General features: G+C 47.0%; 1 protein-coding gene across 1 annotated transcript in view; it reads left to right on the top strand.

Moving 5' to 3' along the window:
- LARGE1 (LARGE xylosyl- and glucuronyltransferase 1) overlaps nucleotides 1-25,115 on the top strand; it is a gene marked incomplete at its 3' end in the record, with an annotated part of 588,892 nt that overhangs the window by 201,189 nt on the left and 362,588 nt on the right. The gene's annotated exons all lie outside the window — the stretch shown is intronic.

Raw genomic sequence — 25,115 nt, 5'->3', positions numbered from 1 at the left:
TTAGGACGTGGTTGGTTAAGTGGTTCCATGTATGGTTTTGGTGGCCTTCACCCTTCATGCACGAAGTTTCCTTTTCCATTTGTTGCACCAGAGAGAGAAGTAGGTGCCCGTTGGTTTCTTAAGCACAGTCATTAGTGCTTGGGATGGTTTACAAAAGAAGCATCTGCTGGGTCCGCAGCCGTTTCGGATAACCTGTGGCTGAGAGCACTCCTGCCCCACTGTGGGTACTGGGGTGTCCTGGAGTGGATTTCTTGGTCCTCAAGGGCTCCTCCATGGCTTTTTTGGATTTCTACAGTGTTGTAATCTGACCCCAAGGAAGTGTACTGAGTAGGTGAGAAGAGAGTCTGGGGATTATCAGTACTGGAAGGAAAAACGCCCTTCCTCTGTGGTAGCATCTGGGGGCAGATTTACAAAATACTCTTTGAAAGAGGCCCTTGATGGTAAACATTGGTCACGGACTCTTGGAGAGTCAGTCAGAGGCCCTAATTGGGATGTCTCCCCATAGCTCTAGAGTGTTTCGCCATTGGATGTTACAATAGAATAAATAGGTAAATGGTACACTGTGTGTGATGGGTGGGTGGGTGGATGGATGAGTAAATGAAAGTGAAGGAAAGAAGAGATCCACCAGCGTGACTCGTAAACAGAAAGAACTTCTGTTCTACTTGGAGAGCAGAAGATAGCATACATAGCAAAGAGGAGTATCTTCTGTGTATCGGTTGGGAATCATTTTGGTACTAGTAGCAGAAAAACCAACTAACAGTGGCTTAAATAAGAGTGTATCTGTCTTGCTGTATAAGATCTTGGAGGGAGGAGGTTGTTGCCATCAGTCCTGTGGCTCAGTAACCTGGTGCTCTGGGTCGGCATCTCTGCTGGCCTTTTGGTCTCCTCATGTTTCTGCAAGATGGTTGTAGGAACTTCAAGCCTCAGCAAGTACTGAAAGCCATCCCCTCCCCCAAGAGCCACTTTTTAAACATTTACCACACACCCCTACCTATATGTCTTGCATTTGTAGCAAGTGACACCTAGTAGAGGCTCAATGTGTATCTTTTTGAATGAGGGCACGGGTGTCATAGCTCCTTGTTAAATCTGAATTTCAGATAAATGCTTAACAATTTTTAGTATGAGTATATCCCAAATATTGCGTGTGACATGCTTATACTAAAAAAAATTTTTAGTTCATCTGAAATTCAAATCTTACTGGGTGTACTGTATTTTCCTCCTAAATCTGGCAACCCAAGGGCATAGGTGTGACTTTATGGAAACAGATTTGATGATTTGCCTGTATTTCACAAAGTGAGGGCCACCTGTTTGAACCCTTCTTAAGCGTATGGGATGAGGTGGAAATTTGGGCATTGATTGTGCACAGGGTTGAAACAATTTATCTAGAGGGAAACATGAAATTGGAATTAGTAGTTAGTGATGGAGAATTAACTCAAAATTCAATGAATCGTGGATGGTTTGTAACTCCTTAGAGATATTTCTTAGTGTTGGTTTCAGAGCAGTGAAAAGAAAGCCCACTGCCAGCTGGGACCCACAGCATGTCAGTACGGGGTCATTTGCTCAGTGACATCTGTCTGTGATCACAGGAGAGATTTGAGCTGTGTCTGAAAGTAGGGCAACTTTAGCCTGGTGTGTCTGATGCCACCGGAGTTGCAGATGGGGGTCTGATTTTCTATCCCTGCCACCTGTCACTGGATGGGGGAGTTTGGGAGAGAGAATTTCAGAACCTGGAACTTGTTTGAAATGCGAATTCTTGGACTCCACTCCAGACCTACTGCCTTGGGGGTGTAGGGCCCTGCGTTCTCACATTTTAGCCAGCCCGCAAGGTGACTCTGATGCCCACTTAAGTTTGAGAGCTACTGTTTTAGTTGGTGGAGAAGCCATGGAAGAATGTTTGCCTTGCAGTCAGCAAAAGGGCCACTGCAGTTTCAGGGATGGGAGCACAGCTGGCCTGGAGGGACCACTTGTGGACGAGGTAATCGCCCAGGTGTTACCCCGATATCAGGGTACCAACCTGCCCTTAGGAATATTAACTCAAAGAAGCAGGATGGCAAGGGATCTGTGGTGCCTCTGAGGAGCAGTGGGGAGGGCTCCGGGGATGGTGGAATGGCTCATGTAGATGTGAAGATGTGGGGACAGACCGATGGTAAGTAAGTACCATGGGTTCTAGTCCTGCCCCGGCCAGGACCTTGCTGCCCAGTTGCTTGCTTTTTTCCAGACCTCAATTTCTGATTGTGTAAAATGAGGATTTCAGAGGAACAGCCTAACTCTGATTCTTTTTAGCCCAAGCTTCTCATGCAAAAGACCAAGAGAGCAGAAGACAAGGATTCCCACTAGCTGAGCGTGTCTTTGGGTCCCCCTCCTTGCATCCAGGCCCATTTCTGTCCATGTTACCCTCATTTGGTCTACCCCACTTGCAAAAGAGTTCTTCTGGCAGCGTGCCTCCTGAGGACATGAGTTGGGGACTGCCTGTGGCTTGAATTCCAGAGGACGACCTGGAGTGAGCCGGGGGGCCTTGGAGGACTTCAGAGCTGAGTTGACATTCCTAAACTGTGGGGTGGACAGGGGGGATGCTGGATGAGCAGACTAACCTGCTGGGCCTCACTTTTTCCATCTGAGTAAAGGGCTGAGGATCCCAGACTCAGCAGGGCGTGTGGTGATGAAATGAGGCGAGGCCTTGAGTGACCAGTTCTCTCCCACCCCTCCTGCCACTCCTGATAGGATCATCCCAAAGACCCCTCACTCATGCCGCCTCTGCATCTTCAGAGGCCGCTGCTCAGGGCACATGAGGTCGCCATCCTGCAACCTTCCGTAATCTGAGGTGGCTTACGTTGGAATTCAGGGCGCCCAGGAGGCCAGAGTGAGGTTTGAGTGGGCCAGATTGCTGTGTGCTGTTGGTTGGTCTGGGAGGGGCCGGTGATGGGCCTACGTGAGGACAAGTTGGGTGGCAGTATGGGATGATGTCATGGTCCATTTTACCTGGACACTGCAGATTTTTTCAAGTTTCTTTTGTTTTTCTTGTCTTTGGTTTGTTACTCAGGCACATTTGTATTACACTTATCAGTTGAGCATTCATATGTTCAAAACAGTTATCACTTGTCTGTGTCTCCAGTGTGGTGTCTTTTGTCTCAGTTTTGACTTTGTCCGTTTGATCCTAGGAAGTAGGTATAATTCCCCCGGTTTACAGATGAGGCCACAGGCTTAGTGTGAGGGAAGGGGGTATTCCCAAGGGTGCACAGGCAAAGAAACCAAGATTTGAACTAGTTTGTCTGATTCCAGAGCGGACACTTCCATTTTTCCAGGCAAAGATCAACTTTTTCATTTCTTTGGAGTTATGTGATCATGTGCTGGCATAGGGAGACAGACCATTTCTGTCCTGCCGGTCACTATACACCCTTGCAGCTGCCTTAGCCAACTTAGTAGAAAAGCAGGAGGCCGTCCTCAGTTGCCTGGACCAGTTTGCAAGATGGTCCAGTTCATCATTATTGACTGGTGGGGGCTGATTTTTAATGCTGTCAAAGAATAAACAGATACAGGTGTTTACCATTTATAACTTAAGAAATATATACCTGGGAGGGGAGGAAGCCCAAAACAAAACCACCAACTAGGTAATTAAGGAGCTGTCAGATTAAATAGAGTGTCAACCTGGTTCGCCGTGTCCAGCCGCCTGTGTGCTGGCTGGTGTGTTTAAAAATAAACCACCAATAACTACAGTAATGAGTGAACCCCAGACTGTAACTGATGTGCTTCCAAAAGCCAGAGGTGGTGCGATGCATTTATATACTAGTGGCATAGCCAAGGTGGGAGGTTCTTAGTGAAAGGCTGTCTGGGGATACATTTTAATGTGATTCCAGGAGGAAGTGGAGATAGCCCTCTCGTTTTTGTTTATCCAATCCGGGGGAGGCAGAGGGAGCTGGAAATTTTTTAAAAACCTACTCCATCCATTTCTTTAATGATCATCTGAACAGCTAAACCTTCTGGGACTATTATGTATAATTGTTCTCTAAGCTGCATCCATTTTCCCTGCTCTGCAGATATATCTGTTTCCCCTCCTCCTCTTTAAATAAAACTGATTAATTATAAGAAATTGATATGAAATGAAGCTCCGAGCTTCTTAGCAGTTCTCAGCCCCCAAGTGATGTGACGTTGCTCTCAAGATGGAGAGGGGAGATTTGGAGGACAAACAAAAACAAATTAGCCGTGGGGATAGGCAGCTTAGATGGCTGTAAATGCGTAATTGTCACTGTCACCCTCACCAAATAACACACCTCTGTGAGTACAGCTGCCACGTGAGGCAGATTCCTGAAGGCACTGGAGTCTGGGCCATAGGAACATGATTTAAACTTGACTGTGGTCGAGGCTGCTGAGGGATGTTGGGGGCCAAGGTTACTGGCTCTTCTTCCCCCTGGTAATGCTTTTACTCCCTTTTTTTGTTGTTGTTGTTGTTTGTTTTGTTTTTAAAGACTAGTGTGTTACTAGCTTTTGTCGTTGGCCTCAGTAGGTTGCATGATACCCATGTGTGTACACACACACACACATATTCTCCCTCTCTCCATCCTTCTCTCCCTTCATTCTTCTCTCCCTCCATCCCTCTTTCCATCCCTCCGTCCCTTTCTCCATCCCTCCATCCCTCTCTCTGCCCCTCCATTCTTCCACTCCCCCCTCCATCCCTCCATCCCTCTCTCTGCCCCTCCATTCTTCCACTCCCCTCTCCATCCCTCTTTCCATCCCTCCATCCCTCTCTCCATCCCTCCATCCCTCTCTCTGCCCCTCCATTCTTCCACTCCCCTCTCCATCTCTCCATCCCTCTCTCTGCCCCTCCATTCTTCCACTCCCCTCTCCATCCCTCTTTCCATCCCTCCATCCCTCTCTCCATCCCTCCATCCCTCTCTCTGCCCCTCCATTCTTCCACTCCCCTCTCCATCCCTCTTTCCATCCCTCCATCCCTCTCTCCATCCCTCCATCCCTCTCTCTGCCCCTCCATTCTTCCACTCCCCTCTCCATCCCTCTTTCCATCCCTCCATCCCTCTCTCCATCCCTCCATCCCTCTCTCTGCCCCTCCATTCTTCCACTCCCCTCTCCATCCCTCTTTCCATCCCTCCATCCCTCTCTCCATCCCTCCATCCCTCTCTCTGCCCCTCCATTCTTCCACTCCCCTCTCCATCCCTCTTTCCATCCCTCCATCCCTCTCTTTCTCAACTGCTGTGACTCTACCCAGCCTTGGTTTCCTCCAATTCTCCACCTGTTCATTGCTATGCCTTGGCCATCTTTGGAGCCAAGTTGAGATTTCCTGATATTTTTCCATCCATGATGGAGTAGAGGGTGTGGCTAACCTAGTTGCCCAGCGGACTGTCATTCTGCAATGCCTCATAGCCAGTGGGTCCCTGGCCTCCGTGAACACTTCACTTGAGGGCCTCAGGTCCCATGGACCATCTGATCCTGCCTCTGCCTCGAGACTGCTTGGATGCTCGGGGAAGGACCATTTCTCCAGCTGAGGCTGACATCCTTACTGGTCCAAGGCTGTTCATGTCCAGTGTTAGGCCTGGCATCCAGGTTCCTAGCTTCCCTATGGAGGTAGCATCCTCCACCTTGTTCTTCACCCCACAAGCTGTTGAATGGGGTACAGGAGTGATTAAAGCTCTCTAGAGGCGAACTACCTGGGGTTGAATCTTGGCATTAGCTTCTACTGGTTGGATGATTGGGACAAGTTACTCTGCTTCCCTGGACCTCAATTTCCTCGTCTGTAAAATGGCACACCACTAAATATGCAGCAAGCATGAGCTCTTGTCTTTATTTTGTGAAACCTGGAAGAAGCAGCCTTTATTTAAACCCCACATTTCTGCTCGCGTTCCCCTGCTCTGTGCTCTTTTCTCTCTGTCTGCTCTCAGGGGTGTTTCTGCTCATATCATTTGGCTGGAGGTGGCACGAATTTCTTTCTGAACAGCACCGTATGAATTAGTCTACTGTGGGCGGCTTACCTCCTTTCTCTACAGTAAGATGATCAATGCCATTCCTGGTTTCCAGAGCATTCTTCAGACTTTTATTCCATTTGGTGTTTTAGGACACATTTAAATGCAAGTATGAAGAATTGGGATTGAGGCTGGGTAGTAGCAGAGTATTGTAATACAGAGGTTAGAACCCTTGAAAGAGATCAATCCAGTCTGCTCTTGGAGTCTCCGTTTCATACTCTCTCGCTGCAGCTACAGTTTGTCCTTCCGTCCTTCTGTCCTTCCATCCCTCCGTCCCTCAGCTCCGGCAGTTGACAAACTTGGTAGCCCCAAGGCCACACTTTGCCCTTGCACCTTAGCACAGACTCATTTCTCTCTTCTATCTTGTTTCCACGTGTTCACCTTGCAAAACTGCCACCCCTCTGAGGAATTAAGTTGGAGTCAGGTGTTTCTCATCCCGTTACCTCTCCTACAATGCCTGGCATGCTCATGCCTTCTCTGTGCCTAGCAGGGTGCCTCATACACAGTACGGGCTTAGTAAATGATGAATGAATGACGTCCTAAAACAAGGGTTTGGAACAGTTTGTTATCAGTGCTCTTTTCCAGTTCTGTGATTTGTTGCTTTGGAAATGTCTAAAAACTATAACTGGTCTTTTGAGAAGAAAATCACACAATATTTATATTCTACTCCCATACCCCATTGTTGGGGCAATGACCTGTTGAAATGTGTCCCTGGTTTTCAAGAACTTTGCTCTCTTCCCTGAACCTCTCTACTAGGTTTTCACCCCATACCACCCTTCCTTTGTTGTAATTTATTACGTATGTTTTTATTTGGTGTTTGGATTGTGGTCTCCCTTTCCTGTGGCCTATGCCTGAGCCTGGCTTTTCCAGCAAACAACAGCAATGCCTCACATGTAATACACACTCAATAGATAAATAAATGTCCCCTCCCAATTCCAAAAAAAAAAAAAAGAACTTCGCTCTCTCTTTCTGTAGCGTATGAGACCTCCTCAGTGCCCTTGAATCATCATGCCCGCCGTTGGGGCCACCTTCCTTGATTCATTCTACTCCGATCAAAGCAGTGCCGTTGGAATGCTGTTAATTCCTCAGAAACCACTTGCATCTGCTCAGGAGAATTGAATGGGTTTCTGGTGCCCATTGTGTCTGGTCTTAAACGCCTGAGTTGAAAGGACCATTCATGGTCCCCCAGGAACCCCCTGCGCTCTGTAGTTGTCAGCGCCACCTTCCTTCTCCAGGCAGCCCCACCTCCGTTTTGTCCCTTTTCCCATGACACGTAGTATGGCTTCTGCGTCTTTAATTTAAACCATTGTTCTTCCTAACTTGCTGAGTACCCTGGTCAAACCATGTCCATGGTCATCCGTTAGACCCAGATCTAGCTATTTCCTAGGGTCAAGGTCAGGATTTCCGGTTTTGGTTTCCCGTGTAATTCTTTGATTCACTGACTCCTTAAAAACTAAACGCGTTTTAATATAATTTGCGTTATATTATTCTGCATTCTCGAATATTTTTTACCTCCTTGAATTACTTGTAAATGCCTTGCTTTCATGAGCTATCGTCTTCCACTTCTTTGGAAACCGCCCATGGTAACTCTTTGCTTATAGAGTTACTCAGACAGACATTTGTTGAACGACGATTGCATTTTCCAGATAGGAGCGCAGACCCCAGGGACAGTGGAGTTAGATAATGACTGTGAAATTTTCCTCCTTTTTTCCACCTAGTAAGAGTCTGGCAAGAGAAGAAGGAACATCACGTTAGTGTTGTGATTAATTCTAAGGGGAAAGTTTAATTGGTCCCAGGGCTCTCTGTCATGCTGTACCTGGGCAAGGGACGTTATCCTCAAGGGCATTTCCGTTTCCGTTGGTGATGCTGCCCTGACCTGCTGGCTGGGTCGAGGAAGATACACTGTATGAAGGAAAGGTGCTGATTTGGGTCTGATACAATCCTCAGCTATCAAGCAGCAATCCCAGTGTCACCTCCTGCAGCAGAATCATGGAATTTAAAGCTGGGAGGGGTCTTTTGAGGTTGCCTTGACTACTCCAGCCATGCATACATACATTCACGTATCCAACAGATATTTATCAGCTGACGACTCCATGCAAGGTTTTCCACGAGGCACCATTAAGAGGCTGTTAGGAAGCGTGAAATCCAATTTGGAGAACAGGCATCCATCAAATGGGGGGTCCTGAGGGTTGTCCTGATTCTACCATTGAATGGCCTGCAGTGAAGGTTTTTGAAAATTGGTGCATTGCAGTGGAGAATGTGTAGAGCTACCCAGTCATGGTGTCTGGACAACCCTGAATAGAGGAGAATGAGTTATGATGATAGACAGTTACTGGCTCAACAAAGAGCAGTTTTAATCTGAGTGGTCTTGGCGTGTTCAATGCAATTAACTACTGAGGGTAAAATTATCTAGACCCTGTGTGCAAGTCCCAGTGTCACGCTTTTTAGATCTGTGACTCTCTGGTAAGCTATTTAAGCAACCTGAGCACTGGTCAGAGGCAGCTCTTTCGGAGCAAAAGGATCATGTTTTTAGGCTCTAGGAAATATGGGTTTGAATCCTAGGTCTGCCACAACTGAGTGGTATGTCTTTTGAGAAGTCATTTACTTCCTGTGTCATTTACTTCCTGTGTCTCGTGTCCCTCAGTGGTATAAAGATGGTAGTGATTTGGATGGGTTGACTTGTCCCCCTCAACATTCTTATGTTGAAATCCTAAACCTCAGTATCTCAGAATGTGACTATGTTTGGAGATGGGACCTTGAAAGAGGGAATTAAGGTAAAATAAGGTCACGTCCAGTATGACTGTTGTCCAGTATGGACAGTATGACTATCCTGATCCAGTATGACCGTTGTCTTTATAAGAAGGGGAGATTGGGACACAGACAGAGGAAGAAAGGAATATGTGAAGATACAGGGAGAAGATGGCTGTCTGCAAGCCAAGGAGAGAGGCCTCAGGAGAAACCAACCCTGCCAACACCTCGTTCTGGGACTTCCAGCCTGCAGAACTGTGAGAAAGTAAATTTCCCTCGCTTAAGACACTCTGTGGTCCTTGCTTATGGCAGCCCTAGAAACCTACTCCAACGTGACAGTCACCTGAAGAGGTACAGTGACTCAGAAGACGTGCTGTCATATGACGTCTAGGTTAAGGTGTGTGGCACAGGGCAGGCATCCTGGCAAAGCCACGTAAAACAGGTCCAGGCTGGCATGTCCATCCAGGTCTCTGTGGACACATTCACTCCCACTGCCACCTTCTGTGGCACCCTTTCTGGTGGATAGACTCAGGGTCTGGTGTACCATCATGTTCACTAGTTTCTTTTATAAATGCCAGCTCCTCTGAGTGTCAGCAGCTTCTCTTCAGTCTGTGGAGGCTGGTCACATGGCAGTGCTAGGCTCTACTGAAAGCACTTTTTCTCCTCCAGGCCATGTGGTGGTTGAGTCCTGAGCTATCCATCCTGGGAAATGGTCAAAGACCTTTTTCCTAAGGGTCCTACAAGGTGATATTTGGGGCCGCATCGTTCTCAGCCCTTCAGACTTCGTCAGCCTGCCCGAGTGTCTCTACCTCTGAGAAACCTTGGCTTGGTCCAGCTGGCACATGTGCCCAAATGTCCATTCGATGGGTCTCTGCTTGGAGATTCTGCAGACATTTTCAGAGCCGAGGACACATTGGTTCCCTCATTTTTATCTCTCTGGCTTTCTCAGATGTGCTCGCTGTTGTTGCTTTTCATGGGGGTACTTGCCCAAGGCCTGCACAGTACTACTAAAATCACAACAGTGACATCAGCCACTTGGGTGTGTGGGTAGCCAGTGGGAGTCAGCTCCATCTGGAAACTAAAAAGAGAAACACAATCCTCTTCTTCTTTTCCTTCCCCCGGACTTTTCTGTATCTTTGCAGGTAGACGGGGCCAAGTAGGGAATTTACAAATTGACACTTTTTTTTCCCCCAAGCAGCTTGATGTTTTAAAAAAAGTTCCTTTGATTCCAAAGAACTGGGAGCAGGGAGTAAGCTTGGCCGGGAAGCCAGAGCGATGGGAGAGAGCTGGTGGTGGAGGGTTGCTGATGCATATGTGCCTGGAGTCCTGTGTGCTTGGAAAACCTCGGCTGTACACTGCAGATGTAGCTGTAAACCCCAGCAAGAGGAACCTGATAACCATTTCCAGCTGTTAACACCTGGAGACTTCCAAAGTTATTATGAAAAGAGCATCTCTGGCAAGCCAAACTTTATGAATTTTGTTATTTTAGGTCAAATGCTGTTCCTACTCATCTGGGCATTCCGTGTATTTTATTGATGGACACGCAGTAAAACCATCAGGCTGCTGGGAGGTGTCCCTTTAGCAATTGGCAGGAGGACGACAAAGATAAAGGCACATCCCACTCATATCAGGGCAGTAAGGGAGGGGAGTGGCTTTCCCCTTCTTCCCGTTCCTTTATTAGTCATAACATTATTCAGCTGGAATTGGTCTCGGTGTGCCAACTCTGGATCTCCTGGAGATGATTGAATTCTTACTTGATGATGGAGGTAATGATTTCTTTTTCAGTCTGCTTTCAACCTGCAGTGTTACCAGGATGTGAACTGGTGTAGGATCATGAAGACTCTGTGGTGGTAGCTGCCTTAGGGCAGACAAAGGCCAATGCATGGGTTTATACCTGTGCATTTTGAGAACAAGAACTTCTAATGGTAGGTTAGTTGTGCAAATGATCTAGGACCCAGGCATCTTGTCTTGATTTGCTGAATCCTTTCTTTAAAGCTATTCAGTCGTTCTTTGCTAAGAATCTCCCCCAATCCCTCCACAGGGGAGTCCAAAATTACATCATGTTGTTTATTAATTGTATTGGTGTTCATGAGGCCAAGACTTACTTGCTCCAGGTCACGCAGTGGGTTGCTGGCAGAGCTGGGACTTGAACCTGTGACTTCCTTCCCAGCCTGATGCTGTTCCCCTTATACAGAGCTACTTTCGCCACTTTCTAGGAGTCCTCATCTTTCTACTGCTGCCCCTGCACTGCAGAGGGTGCCCCGAGAGGGAGCCTTCCTGGGCTCTGATGAGAGGGTCCGTCTTAGCCATTGGAGGCCTGTGTCGGGATGTGGGCCGGTCCTTGTGATTCTCCTTTGCTATAATGGGAAGCAGCCCTCAGAAGAGAAAGACTTGCATTTGTATGCAGCCAGTCGGATGGCGTTGAAATAAACGCAGCACAGATCAAACTACACACAGCCAGCACGTAGCGGGGAAGAGGAACCGAAATGGAATGCTGATTTTTCTCACCACCTTCTTTAGAAACTTTCTTCCTCGCCACCCACCGGATGATGCTGGCTGTTGGGGCAGTCTAGCATTGAGATGAAACGCTTAGGTTTGGGAGACAGCCCTGTGTTCAAATCCATTTATCGATGGATGTATTTCCTATTTATAGTCTGTGGGACCCTTAAGGGAAGTCACTTTTCTGAGCTTCGATCCTTTCATCTATAAACTGGGCCTCTTAACGTCTCGCTTATAGATTTTAAGAGAGTTAAAATAATAGATGAACATAAAGTGCTTTGCACGATGCCTCGAACATATTAGCATTCAGGAACGGGTCGGTGCTATTCTCAGCAGCGGCAGCAGCATTGTTTCGACTGCCTCATTGACTTGGATGGATGTGGGAGTGTACGTAATAAAGTACCCAGTCTAGAACCTGGCCTCTGGTTATCGTTAATAAATGCAAGCTGTTGTAGTCGTGTGGGGAAGCTCAGAGATCTGAGCAATTCAGCAGAAACCACAGAACTGGAGGAATCTGGGACTTAGATTCTTCTCCCAGCCCCGTCTCAAAAGAACTGGACTGCCCTGGGCCAGTTGTTTCGTTTTATGACCTCACATCCTGCATCAGTTGCATGGGGGTAACTGAGCTCTGTGGGATACTGAAAAGAGAACAGAGGTGAGGTGCCTAGCTCGGTGCTGGAGTAAAGCCAGGGCTCCATCAACGGCCGTCGAATCTGAATTGCTGGTCCCATCAGCATCGCTCTTTCTGGAGAGTAAACTGTTGGTTCATCCCAAGAACTATAAATCGTGCTTAGCCTTTAACTCAGTGATTCTATTTTTAGGAATGTACTGTTCTCACATACAGATTCTAAAGGAAAAGGTGGAGCTGGGTAGAGTGGAGCCTGTCAGAGGGCTTCACAGCAGCGCTGTTTACAGCAGCTCAAACTGAAGACTCCACACGTACCCAGCGTTGTCAGGCATCTTGGGTGTTTTAATACCACAGAGCCCTCTGGGGCTGTGGGGAATGTCAGGTGCCTGGGAAGCGGACGTGGCTTTCAGTTTGGGGGGTGTCCCATTTGGGAGGGAGTTGAGCGGTGGTGGGAAGGCAGTGACCCTCTCTTTTAACCCAGGTCCAGGGAGGGCTGGCGGTGTTTGAAATCATTCCATTGAGCACCATTCCCTGTGGGTCCCCTGCTTTGGCCACAGCCAAGGCACTGCCTTGGAACCTCTGCAGGGCCTGTCCCGTGGCCTCAGGGGTCAGGAGGCAGTGCCAGAGCAAACCCAGCTTGTTCAGATACGGGGCTGCTTAGGTGCCACCTAGGTGATTCCTTTGGCAACAAGTGACATTCGGCAAAGGGCACGGCTGACAGAGGCCTTGAAGAGGCGGGTGTTGCAGGGAGAATGTGATGCACAGAGAGGGTAGGAGGGCAGGGAGCCTGGGAGTGGCTGCAATTGTATGTGTAAAGGCCGTTCTGTGTGCAGACCCTGGGCAGAGGCTTGTGGGTGCAGGACAGAGGGATGGTCTCCTCTGCCTGGGTTCTCTGATGGGCCTTGTGCTTGGGGAATGGGGCTTGGTCACACGAGACTCGGGGATCCCCCAGTGGCACCGAGAGTGTGCCCAGAAGGGTGACGATCGTACATCCTCAGAGAACCAGCGAGGCACAGTGTTCACGAAGCTTTTGGCCCCGAGTGAGCACTCAGTGTGTCAGTTGCCTTCCCACCTCCTAGAGGTGGGGGTCGGGGGGTGGTATTTCAGCACGTGGCCTTTTTAGACATATTACAGTAATCATCTGGTCAGAATTTCGGGGAAAGCTCCCAACTTCCGGTGCCGTCCGGCTGTCCACTGATGCGTCCTCATCCCTGATTGCAGCTCTACAAATATAGGTATGCGTCTTTGGAAACATTTGAATGGAATTGGGGGCAGGGGGGCTGCAAATCATTACATCTACCAGCTGGTTATTCCTTCTTTTCATAAAGTCATTACAGCCTATGATAAAAGAAATGAGAGTCAATAAAATGGGGAATTAGGCATGTGGTAATTGCTAAGATTTAAGACGTAAAAGTTTGGCAATTCAGTGCTTTAGCGATCTTATTCTATCATCCCTCCGCTTGATGTCCTTTAGCCAGCAGCAGCTCCATATTGAGGATGATTCAGCCTGGTACACAGATCCTTTTGTGATTTGGCCCGTGGCTTTGCCTCCTCAGCTGGTTTCCTCTTTCTGACATTTTTCTTTAACATTCCTGAAGGTGTACCTCAAACAGTGTATGTGTATAAATTTCCTGTGGCTGCTACAACAGATTACCACAAATTTAGCCCCTTAAATTAATACAGATTTATTCTTGTATACTTCTAGAGGTCAGAAGCCCAGCATCCGTCTCTCTGGGCTAATGTCAGGGTGTTGGCAGGGCTGCATTCCTCGGCTTGTGGCCCCTCCCTCCGTCTATGAAGCACATGTCTCCAATCTCTGCTTCTGTTTTCACAATGACTTTTTCTCCGGTGCCAGCTCTTCCTACATCTCTCTTGTAAGGATTTTGTGATTGTGTCAGTTCCGGTCAGATAATCCCGGATGATCTCCCCATGTCACGATCTTTAATCGTACCTACAAAGTCTTTTTTGCCTTATAATGTAACATTCGCAAATTCCAAGAATGAGCACTTGGGCATCTTTGGGAACTATTATTCAGCCTGCCCTCATGTGTCTTTGTATCTTGTGTTCTTGCTGCCTCCGATGCCTTTTCCTGCCTTGTTTGCCAGGCTAACTCCTATTCAGAACCCAGCCTCAGGGTCTTCTCTGTAAGAATTCCTTGGACCTCCTTCCTTTCCAGTCCCATTGATCTGGTAATGTTCCTCTCCTCCTTGCCTACCTAACATCTTGCACCGGTACCCTTAGTAGCATTATCACACACCATATAGTTGTCAATTTGTCTCTCTGTCCCAGTCGTCCTTGCAGACAGGGACTGCATTGTAACCACCTTCTTATTCCTACCACATAGACCCATGGCTGCACTCCGTAGGCACTGGTTGATGGGTGTTCAGGGGACCAGGGCAGGAACACACCTCCTACCTTGAAGACATTGCCAAGGAGAAGCCCTTTGTCCTGATTTCCATGCAGCCTTGTGGGCCTGGAATTGCATTTCCTCCTGGGACCTGAGTCCTTTGGGCTTCAGCATGTCCAGGTTCCATGTTTTCCTGTCCCTTCTGCTGTCTAATTCCCTTTGTTGGACTGCAGGAGATCAGCCTAACGAAGTGAGAGCAAAGAGACAATTTCCAATTCACACGTATATTGCTTTGCTTTTCTGTTTCTTGGCGAGGCTCTGAGGACAGGGGTGGCTGCAGAAAATGTTCTTTCATCTAAATGATGTCCCTATGGGGAGCTGGATTTGGACTTTTTGCTGGGCTGTGGAGAAGAGTGGGTATGGTAGACTCATGAGCCCAGGAACAATGAAGACACAGAAGTCAATGCAGAAACTGCAAGTTCGATTCAGTCAACATTTATTGAGAACATACCGTGTGTCTGCTCCCATGCTAGGGCTTGGCATCCAGAATCAATGTCTAGCATTTATTAAGTAGTTATTACGTGCCAAACATTGGTCCTAGTTCTTTCATTCTATCACATCCTTGACTTGATAGAACTGCCCTGGGAAATATAGGCCCCAGGATTATCTGAGTTTTACAGATGAAGAAACTGAGGCAGAGACAAGTTGCCTTAAATGTTTTCAGTCGTGCTCCAGTAAGTGGCATGGGCTCCAGAGCCCACTGCTGTACCACCTTGCTGATGGAGAAGACTCAGTCTCTGTCCCCAAAATACTCATGGTCTGGAGGTGGCGTCTGAACTGATAGCACACGGAAGGGCGAGTGGATCCACGGGTGTTCAGAGGCTTCCGAGAGCATCCCAGGCAGAAGCAGTTAAATAAAACAAAAGCAGGGAAGTGTGAAGGTGATTATTTTGTCCAGGGAAGAGTGAGTAGCAATTCAGGATGGTATCGGTGGCTTTCAGAGTTGTAGGAAAGATTGACAAAGAACGAGAGACCTGGAGGGACAGGAGGGTGTAGCCAGAGAACGCATTTCCCAATCTGTGGTCTGGAGGTGAGGAGCTGTAGGTGAAGATGACGATGACAGTAATGTCTCTCAAACTGTGGTGGACATACACATTTCCTGGGGTTTTGTTAAAACGCAGACTCTGATTCATAAGCCTGGGGTGAGCTGGTGAGTCTTCCTTTGTGACGAGCTCCCAGGTGATGCTGATGTAGTCGGTACCTGGGTCATACTTTGAGCAGCGAGGTGTAGGGGGGATGAAGGTGCTACAGGGAGTGTGGGCGAAGGTGCTTGGAAATGATGCCCTTATTTTGCCATCAGGCTAGAGGGTTGGGCGGGTCTGTGATAATGTTCTCAAGAAGAATGGCAGTAGGTGGAGAGGAAGATGGGGGGCGGGGGCAGAGCTATTCCGCAAGAGGAGGAAGAACCTGGAGTTTTGCAGGTTCATAGGAGGCCGTTGGAAAGAGAGTGGTGCACCAGTGACAGTTAGGCTCGATGGCATGACGGCAGGTTCCCTGTAACAGTGGTTTCACCAGAGGGAAGCTTAGTTTTCTCTCACATCCAAGAAGTCAGGGTGTTGGCAGTGTGCGTGGTGCGGTAGTTTCACGGTATCGCTAGATCCCGGGATACTATCTTGCAATTCTCCCATCCTCAGCTGTGCGCCAAAGCACCTCAGTGTCCATCGTGGCCCTTGGGTGTCAACATCCTTGCAGGCCAGCAGCCAAGAAGAAGCAGGGAGAAGGCCAGGACGGGCGCACATCTCAGAGGGCAAACTGCCTCTGGGTGGCCCTCCTGAAGCAGCCATGCTTAGCTGCCCCAGAGGCTGTCGGGTATACAGTCTTTTCTCTGGCTGCTTTACTCCCCTGAATGGAAGCCGGGTTCTCTTCCTAAGCAGACAAGGGAGAGTGGGTCTCGGCTGGCAACTTGGCCGGCCTTGCCGCAAGTGGAATCCATGGTGAGCATGTAAAGGTGGGGTGGGGGGGAGTGGATGTCAAATTAATCAGATTTCAGAGCACACCTGAGTGATGTCCCCCTATGCTCATGGGGCTCTGAATGTTCTCTCGCCCTCTGCTTGTCCTAGTTCCTTAGTGCATCTCTCTCCTCTACCATAGAAAACCTATCCAAAACCTTCTTACCCTACATTGCCACCTCCTCTGAGAAGTCCACCCAGATTCTTGAATCAGAATCTGTCCTCCATCCCCTGAATGGAGTGTGGTCTTGGCACCTCCATCAGCCTTCATTTCATTCCATTTTATATTTTATTTAGTCATTTGCACACGTACCTCTTCAGATTTCGAGGCAGCATCTGTCCCCCAACACGGTGCCTGGCATAGGATGAATTCCCAGGACATTTTTTTGCGGTACACGGGCCTCTCACTGTTGTGGCCTCTCCCGTTGTGGAGCACAGGCTCCGGACGCGCAGGCTCAGCGGCCATGGCTCACGGGCCCAGCCGCTCTGCGGCATGTGGGATCCTCCCGGACCGGGGCACGAACCCGTGTCCCCTGCAGCGGCAGGCGGACTCTCAACCACTGCGCCACCAGGGAAGCCCTCCCAGGACATTTTAGTTAAACTTCAGTGAGTAGTTACACTTGAGTGATCAAGCTGCTGGCGTATGGTGCTGGGTGATTTTCCTGAAATAGGACTTCTCAAACTCTAGACTCCATCAGAATCAGCTGGAGGGCTGGTTCTAACAACTCCCCCTTCCCCCAGTTTCTGATTTAGGAGACTTGGGGGGCCTAAGGCTGTGCATTTCTAAGAAGTTTCCAGATGATACTGATACTGCTGGCCCCAGGACAACCCTTCAAGAGATCATTGTCCTTGAGAAACACCCAGATTTGTTTCTTTCCCCCGCCGGAAAACGTGCGATGTAAATTAGGCCTGAAAATAGACATGGGAATTCAATACAGGAATATTAAGTCAATGGATGAACTAGTAGAGAAATATCTGAGGTCAAGAGTGCATTAGAGTTTTGTTTCAATTTTTTTCTCAAACAAATCTCCTATATCACCTAATCTTAGATGCTGCCAATTGTAAGACACACCATTATTTTATATAAAGCCAAGAAATTTAAAAAGGCTTTTAATTAAGCTGTGACACAATGCTTTCTCATCCTTTTGAATCTTTTATACTTATTGTTTTTTATTTTTTTAACATCTTTATTGGAGTATAATTGCTTTACAATGGAGTGTCAGTTTCTGCTTTATAACAAAGTGAATTAGCTATACATATATTCCCATACTTATTGAAAGAGCCCTTTTAGACCTAGTTAGGTGGGTTTTATCATATTTTACTGCTACGCCTACATATGAAGGAGAATATGGGCAAGCATGTTGGTTCAGGTATTTTTTTTTAATTAATTAATTTATTTATTTTTGGCTGCATTGCTGCCCACAGGCTTTCTCTAGTTGCGGCGAGCAGGGGCTCCTCTTCATTGTGGTGCGCGGGCTTCTCATTGCGGTGGCTTCTCTTGTTGCGGAGCACAGGCTCTAGGCACGTGGGCTTCAGTAGTTGTGGCGTGTGGGCTCAGTAGTTGTGGCTCGCAGGCTCAGTAGTTGTGGCACAGGGGCTTAGTTGCTCTGCGGCATGCGGGATCTTCCCCGACCAGGGCTCGAACCCTTGTCCCCTGCATTGGCAGGTGGATTCTTAACCACTGCACCACCAGCGAAGTCCCAGTTCAGGTATTCTTAAAGCTGCTTCGCATTGAGCCTCACTCTTTGGAATCCCTTCTTTACAGTGTCATTGCCGTCTGTGTTTTCTCTATTGTACTGTCCTCCATGTCGTTGTGAGCATCAGATCGCTTGTAAGAATCCTGAGAAAGCATTTGTACCCACTTTGCAGCGCTGTGGAGCTAGCTTACTCCTGGCTCCTCTTTTGGGAATGTTGTGGACACACTGGACCCTCCACCTGCCCCTTCCCACTACCATGTGGGGCATAGGGGTTAAAAAGTGACCCCCCCCCGCCCCCGCCACTGTCTCCAGGATTTTCATGGAAGCCACTGACACCTGTTGTGAATGTGCTAGCAGTGCAGCTGTGTTACCACTGCTGTATGCTCTCTAGTTATTGCTGGAGGCTACTTGATTTCAGAGATGTTAGAATGTGAAAAACAGTTTGTCCTAGAATTAGTACATTTTTTAAAATATCCACCACGTGCTGGGCACATGCTTCACTGTCATGGCTTTTTGTATAATCCATCCCAGTTAACATTTACGACGGTTGTCAGAGGTCAGCATTGTGACCTCAGGTTTAGAGATGAGGGCCTTGGATCGCCAGTAAACATGCAGACAGGCGGCATGCATTCACTCTTCAGATTTATTGAGCTCCTACTATGTGCCAGTCACCATTCCATATACTGGGAATACTGAAGTGGAAAATAGGTACAGTCGGCCATCCGTATCTGCAGGTTTCACATCCATGGATTCAACCAACCATAGATCAAAAATACTCTGGGAAAAAAATTCCAGAAAATTTCAAAAAGCAACACTTGAATTTGCCGCACGCCAACAATTGTTTACACAGCATTTACATTGTATTAGGTAAAATAAGTAATCTAGAAGTGATGTAAAATACACAGGAGGATGTGTATAGGTTAAATACTATGCCATTTTATATAAGGGACTTGACATTTTGGTATTCACGGGCGGGTCCTGGAACCAGTCCCCCACAGATATCAAGGGATGGCTGGTTATAAGATTGAATCATATCTGTGCTATAAGAAAAAAATTCAAGATATACCAGGTATTATGGAAGGCTTTTTGAGTATACACTAGAGTGAAGTGAGGGTGCTCGCCATACAGATAACAAAAGGATGCAGGTTCCAGCCAGAGGAAATTGCAGATGCAAAGGTCCTGTGGCAGGACTGTGCTTGTCTTATTGGAGAAACAGGTCTACACAATTTTTACCTACAACACTATGAGAGCGAATGCTTGGGAGTTTCTTCCCACACCAGTTTTCTGACTCTCAGGACTCCAACTGGCTGTCCCACGATTTAATGCTTGCACTGACTATCCAAAGTTAGTTCAGACCCCATGGCTTAAGGGCTTAGTTCCACAAGACTGTCCCCACTTCAGATTCCAGTCACATATCTCAGGTTGGCACCTGCACTTCTGCGCAACTGGGTATAAATTCAGGGGGTTTCCACAACCCCCCCATCTTTGGAACTCAGGGAAGTGCTTTACTTACTATCCCTGGTTTATTATTAAAGGGTACAAGTCGGGAACAAGGCAGGGATCACATATGCACCCTCTGTAGGCGTGCTTCTCCCAGGACCGTGATGTGTCCATCAACCTGGAAGCTGTCTGGACCCTGCCACTTACGGGGTTTATGGAGGTTTCATTGTGCAGGCATGATGGATTGAGTCACTGGTCATTGGTGCTTAACTCAGTCTCCAGCCCCTCTCCCCTCCCTGGGCATTGGGCATGGGGTGGGGCTGAAAGTTGCAACCCTCTAATCCTGCCTTGGTCTTTCTGGTGACCAGCCCCCCTCCTAACGCTCTCTAGGGGTCCCCAGTCACCAGTCATCTCATTAGCATACACAAGACACTCATCATGCCAGAATTCCAAGGGTTTTAGGAGCTGTGTGCCAGGAACTGGGCACAAAGACCAAATATGTTTGTCACAGCAAGGAAGCCAATGGAGCTAGAGCAGTGGAAGCTCAAAAAATGCTTGATCAGTAGCCCAAGCTGGGATGTAGCTGGGCTGTGATTTCCAGATCTTTGGGTTCTAAGTTCAGGGTTTGTCCACGTGCAGGTAAGTATGGGAAGCCACTTTAGATTACATTCTTCTCTGTTTCCTAGAGTGAGTTCAATCTTTTAAGAAAGAAACGTCTTGATTAATTCAACTGCGGTCACAAGGCAGAGCAGAAAAATATTCTCATTGTTGTCACCACTGTGCTGCCTGGGAAGTACCCACAGTATTTGGCTCCTGAGTAGTGGTTAAACCAGCCCACGTAATGATGACAGCAGGTGTGGGAAAGTGGACAAAGGAAATGACATAGAAATACAAACATTTCATTCCCAGTGCATGTTCTCAAAATAGAACATGGGACTTTCAACTCTTTCTTCTTTGAAGAACGTCGTCAAGAGAGAGACTCTAGTAGCACACTGTAGAAGAAAGAGCAGAGATCAGGGTTTTGATCTCCGCTCTGCCAGTAATTAGTCATGGGACTCCCATCTATTAGAGTTCAGTTACAGACTAGAGAATGCATGAGTTTAAGCAGAAAAGGATTTGTTGCCATTATTAGGTGCCTTGCAGAATTCCAGGAGAAGCTAGAGGCACAGACTGTCAGCTGAGGGCCAGTTCTTGGAACCTCCCAGAACCAGATCGCCAGGGAAACTGTGGTTAAGAAGCCACTGGGATACCTCTCCCCATAAGGACCACCTTGTCTGCTGGGACCTGTGAGGGCAGCACAGGCACCATGTTTTTTGGTACTCATGAAGTTCAGGACTGAACTCGAGGATCTAATCACAGATGCCTCTGGAAAATACCAAATATCTCTTACTTATACTTGCCAGAAAAGAGTCAAGGCAACAGAAGAGCTGCCCTACCCCCTGATGTTCATTTTTGCGTCTAATCTCACACAGGTGTATCTGCTTGGTGAAAACTAAGTTTCACAGTAGGTGTCCAAGATGTAAAGGCTTTTGGAGAATGTCTGATTTGTCTCTCAGTGTATGTAGGGGAAATGTTACAACAATCCTATTGTAAATGGGAAAGGATAAAGGGAAACAAAGGGAGGTAAGGGTTCTGCACTTCACTCAAACTAGTAAGCTGTCCGCCCTAGTAGGCACTGCTAAGTTATGTAGATGTAATGCAATATTCAGAGCAACCACTCCAAAAGCCATACAAAGAGATACACTGAAAAACACCATCAGCAAATCAATGGAATTCTAAAGAAAAAGCTTGAGGACCCCACAGAAAGCCAGGAAAAACTACCATGAGATGCCACCACAGACCCACCAGAAAATGGCTAAAATTAAAACGACTGACAACATCAAATGTTGGCAAGGATGTGGTACAACTGTAACTCTCATACTTTATTGGTGGGAATACAAAAGGTTCATCTGCTTTGAAAAGAAGTCTGGCAGCTTCTTATAAAACTAAATAGACACCTGTCCTCTGACTCTTTCGTTCCAATTGTAGTTGTTGCCCAAACTGCAAACAACCTAGGTGCTCGTCAGTAAGAGAATGGATAAATGTGATATATTAATATGACCACATAGCTCATACTGAGCAGTACAGAAACCCAGACAGCTGATACATGCAACAACGTGGGTGAATCGCACTAATGTTACACTCTGAAAGAAGGCATACCCAAAAGATTATATATTTGATTCCTAATGGACGAAGTTCTGGGATGGGAAGAACCAATTTATAATGGAAATAAATTTAAAAAGTGCTTACATGTGGGGAGTGTGGGCAGAGGTTGAGTGGGAAGTCGGTTGAGTGAATTACATCATTAGCCCAATATGGTCTGTATCTTAAAGGTGGCTTGGGTTACATAGGTATAGATATTTGTCAAAACTCACCAGTGGTTGGTCTGTGCATTTCGTTGTATGTAACTTTATTAAACCCAAGTTAATGCAGTACATACCAAAGTGGCTAGAGAATAATGGGCTGACAAGTAACTTACTGTTTGGAAATGCATTTAAAAAATGGGTTGATGGATGACTAGAAGGGTAGGTAGGTATGATATAGCAAGTGTGGTAAGATGTTAATAATGGTAGAATGTAGGTGTAGGGATATACATGTTCACTGTAAAATTCTTTTACCATTACTGTATGTTTGAAAACTCTCATAAGAAAATGTTAGGGAAAAATCTTGAAAAAAAACAAAAATTATAGAATGTGTGGTTCCTTCCTCTCCTGCCTCAGGTGGTGGTTGGTTGGTTGGTAAGAAAGTTAGTCCAGCTGTCTGGCACTGTGTTATGGGACGCGGTGATTTTTGCTGAACTGAATATAGGGCAGAAAGGACTCGGCACCATCCACAGAAGATGCCCAATGAGGACTTAGCTACTTCTCTTAGTCTCAAATGATAGTCCCAAACTCTGATTTCTTTGATTCCCCATCCTGGCCTCTCCACCCCCGAGTCAGTGCCAGCCATGCAAAGACTACAACTAGCCATTTCAGAGATGAGGTTAAGTGTCAACTGTTATAGTTGGAAGGGACCAAGGGGGACTCCCTAATCCTATTTCTTTTTTTGTGCGAATTTACCTAACTCAATTGGGTCATGCAAAAATCTTAGATGATTTTGTTAGGTAACAGTAGTGGCCAAAAAAGTTTGAGGTGAAAAAGGGTTAACTTCCCACTACATCCTCACTATATTCATCAGTCAGGAGGCATCAGGTGGTTCAAGCAACCTGAACAATATCTATATCTCTGCCTTCTGTCATTTCAGATGCTCTGGCCAGCACCTTGCAGACAGGCTCATGAGAGGCAGGCATGGCGATGTTATAGGGACCATTGCTCTCACCCTCGTAGCTGGTATGAGGCAAACAGAGAGCGGTCTTTCCAAAGAGAGGCTAGAAACAAGACTGCTTAGGGATCACGCCTGGGATGGCATCACTGAGGATGGTGATTCCAATCTCTCTAGGTTTTCAGTATGTTTATGAAAAGGAGGAGAGAACCTCTAAAATATTTTAGCCAGCCCACATTTCTTGAAAAGCTTCTCTCACCAATGAGCCCTCCTTTCTAATATTCCATATGCCACTTACCAAGCTGCTATGTCACCAAGAAAAACTCATTCCAAAATTTACCACGTCCAGGTATTGATAACCTACTACCTACAGCCTACTTCGGGGTTGAGGTTTTCCAAGTAGAGTGCCTCTTGTTTTAATTGTCATAAAGTATACATAGGGAATTCCCTGGTGGTCCAGTAGTTAGGACTCCGTGCTTTCATTGCACGGGGCCCAGATTTGATCCCCGGTTGGGGAACTAAGATCCTGCATGCTGCGTGGCACGGCCCAAAAGAAAAACCAAAAAAAAAAACAAACCAAAAAAAAACCCCAAAACGATAGATATACTTACATGATAATATTTACCACTCCAACCATTTTTAGTGTACCCTTCCATGGCATTAAGTACATTCACAATGTTGTGTAACCATCACCACGATTCATTTCCAAAACTGGTTCTTCACTGCAACTTCTCATTTCCCCTCCACCAGCCCCTGATAACCTCAATTCTACTTGATTTCCATAAATTTGCCTATTGTAAGTACCTCACATATGTGGAATAGGGCATTATTCGTCCTTTCGGGTCTGGCTTATTTTATTTGGCAAAACATCATTGAGGTTCGTGCACATAGTGGCATGTGTCAGAATTTCCCTCCTTTTCAAGGCTGAGCGATGTGTCCTCGTAGGCAGGCATCGCATTTTGTTTATCCATTCATCTTCAGATGAATATTTGGGTTCTGCCACCTTATGGGGAGCGGGGGACTGTGGATAATGCTGCTGCCCCTTTTTTAAATACCTAAACTTTATACAAATTACATATCTCGATAGCATATTTCGGGGGATGATGTTTACATAGGGAAAATATTTATGCTGCAAAAATCAATATACTGTTTTAAATAAGATAACGTATTACGGTAAGTATTAAGTCCTAGACCAGATACAACTGGTAGAAAATTGGAACTGTGTGTAGACATTCTGAGAAGCCTCCAAGCACCAACAAACTGGGGACGTGGGCCTGGGGTGCTGCCGGAGATGAGAACAGCCAGGTGGCGGCCTCACGCTGACAGCCGCGTGGACGGTGTTCTGATCAGGAAGCACCGGGTTTTTTTTTTTTTTTTTAGCATTTTTACATCCTCGCAAGAGAATTTGTCACTTCGGTACAGGTGTTTTATGTTTATGATGTCTTTATTTCATTTTAGGAAATCGGGAGGGGAGGGAGTTGGCGTCACATCTAATGCATTGTTAAGTTTTAATTACAATCTTAATTTATAATTTTAATTATAACTTTTCCCAGTGAAAATTGTGGGAAATTGGTTCCCTGTTAGCTTTGTGGCACATGACGTTTTATTTTCAGGAATGAATTATTGGAATAACAAGGGAGATGCTTGCCTTTAAAGGTATATTACAGAAACTGAAACACAGAAGACGGAACGTGGGTGCAGAGGCAGGAAGAGTCGTGCTGCCTGGAGAAGAGCAGGGACCCCCCTCCCTGGTTCCTTAGGGGTCTCCCGTTGGGTCCATGTCAGAACCATCGAAGGGCCCAGAGAATAGGAGGAGGTCAAGTGTTAAGAGGAGTCACAGCCTTTGCAACTGCTTGTTTAAAGTCAGCCGTGATGGGCCAGGACACACCGGGAGACTTAGGAGAGATGAATGGGGCTTGGCCAGTTTTTGTGTCGAGCGTGTAGGGAGGTGTACGCACGTGAGCCGACAGGCGTGTATTTTGCTTGCTGACTTGCCCACTCCTGGCCTGTGAAGGGCCGTGTTCCAGTCTTGGGCTCACAGGCGTTCTTACTGCACAGTCAATATTTGCTGGTGAGAAATGAGTCCACTGGTACCGCCGCGTCCCATACTCAGCCACACTGATTCTCTCTGATCAATGTCGTGTGCGTGGCTTGTAGTGTTAAGGCAACACCAAATCTATTTTTAATTCTCCCCTTCTTCCCATCTTTTGGAAAAGTGTGAAACCGCTCTTCCTGACCCGCAGCCTCTCCTTCTCCTCCCCCAAATGTCAATTGGATTAACATGTTGCAGTTGGGGATGCCTCCACCTCCGCTTACAGCACGTGGAAAGCAACGGCATGGAGTCCTTGTGGGGTTTCAGTATTCATTCTCTCTTGATAACGTCCCCAGAAATTTACTCTGTTCTCAAGCCAGAGGGTGATGTGTGCAACTGCCAGGGCCGCACAGTCAGGCTGGGCCCTCCCCAGGAGAGGGCTGTCG

The sequence above is a fragment of the Leucopleurus acutus genome, assembly GCF_964270905.1.
Source record: "Leucopleurus acutus genome assembly, chromosome: 11".
Classification (NCBI taxonomy): domain Eukaryota; kingdom Metazoa; phylum Chordata; class Mammalia; order Artiodactyla; family Delphinidae; genus Leucopleurus; species Leucopleurus acutus.
This window is presented reverse-complemented; position numbering and strand designations above follow the sequence as displayed.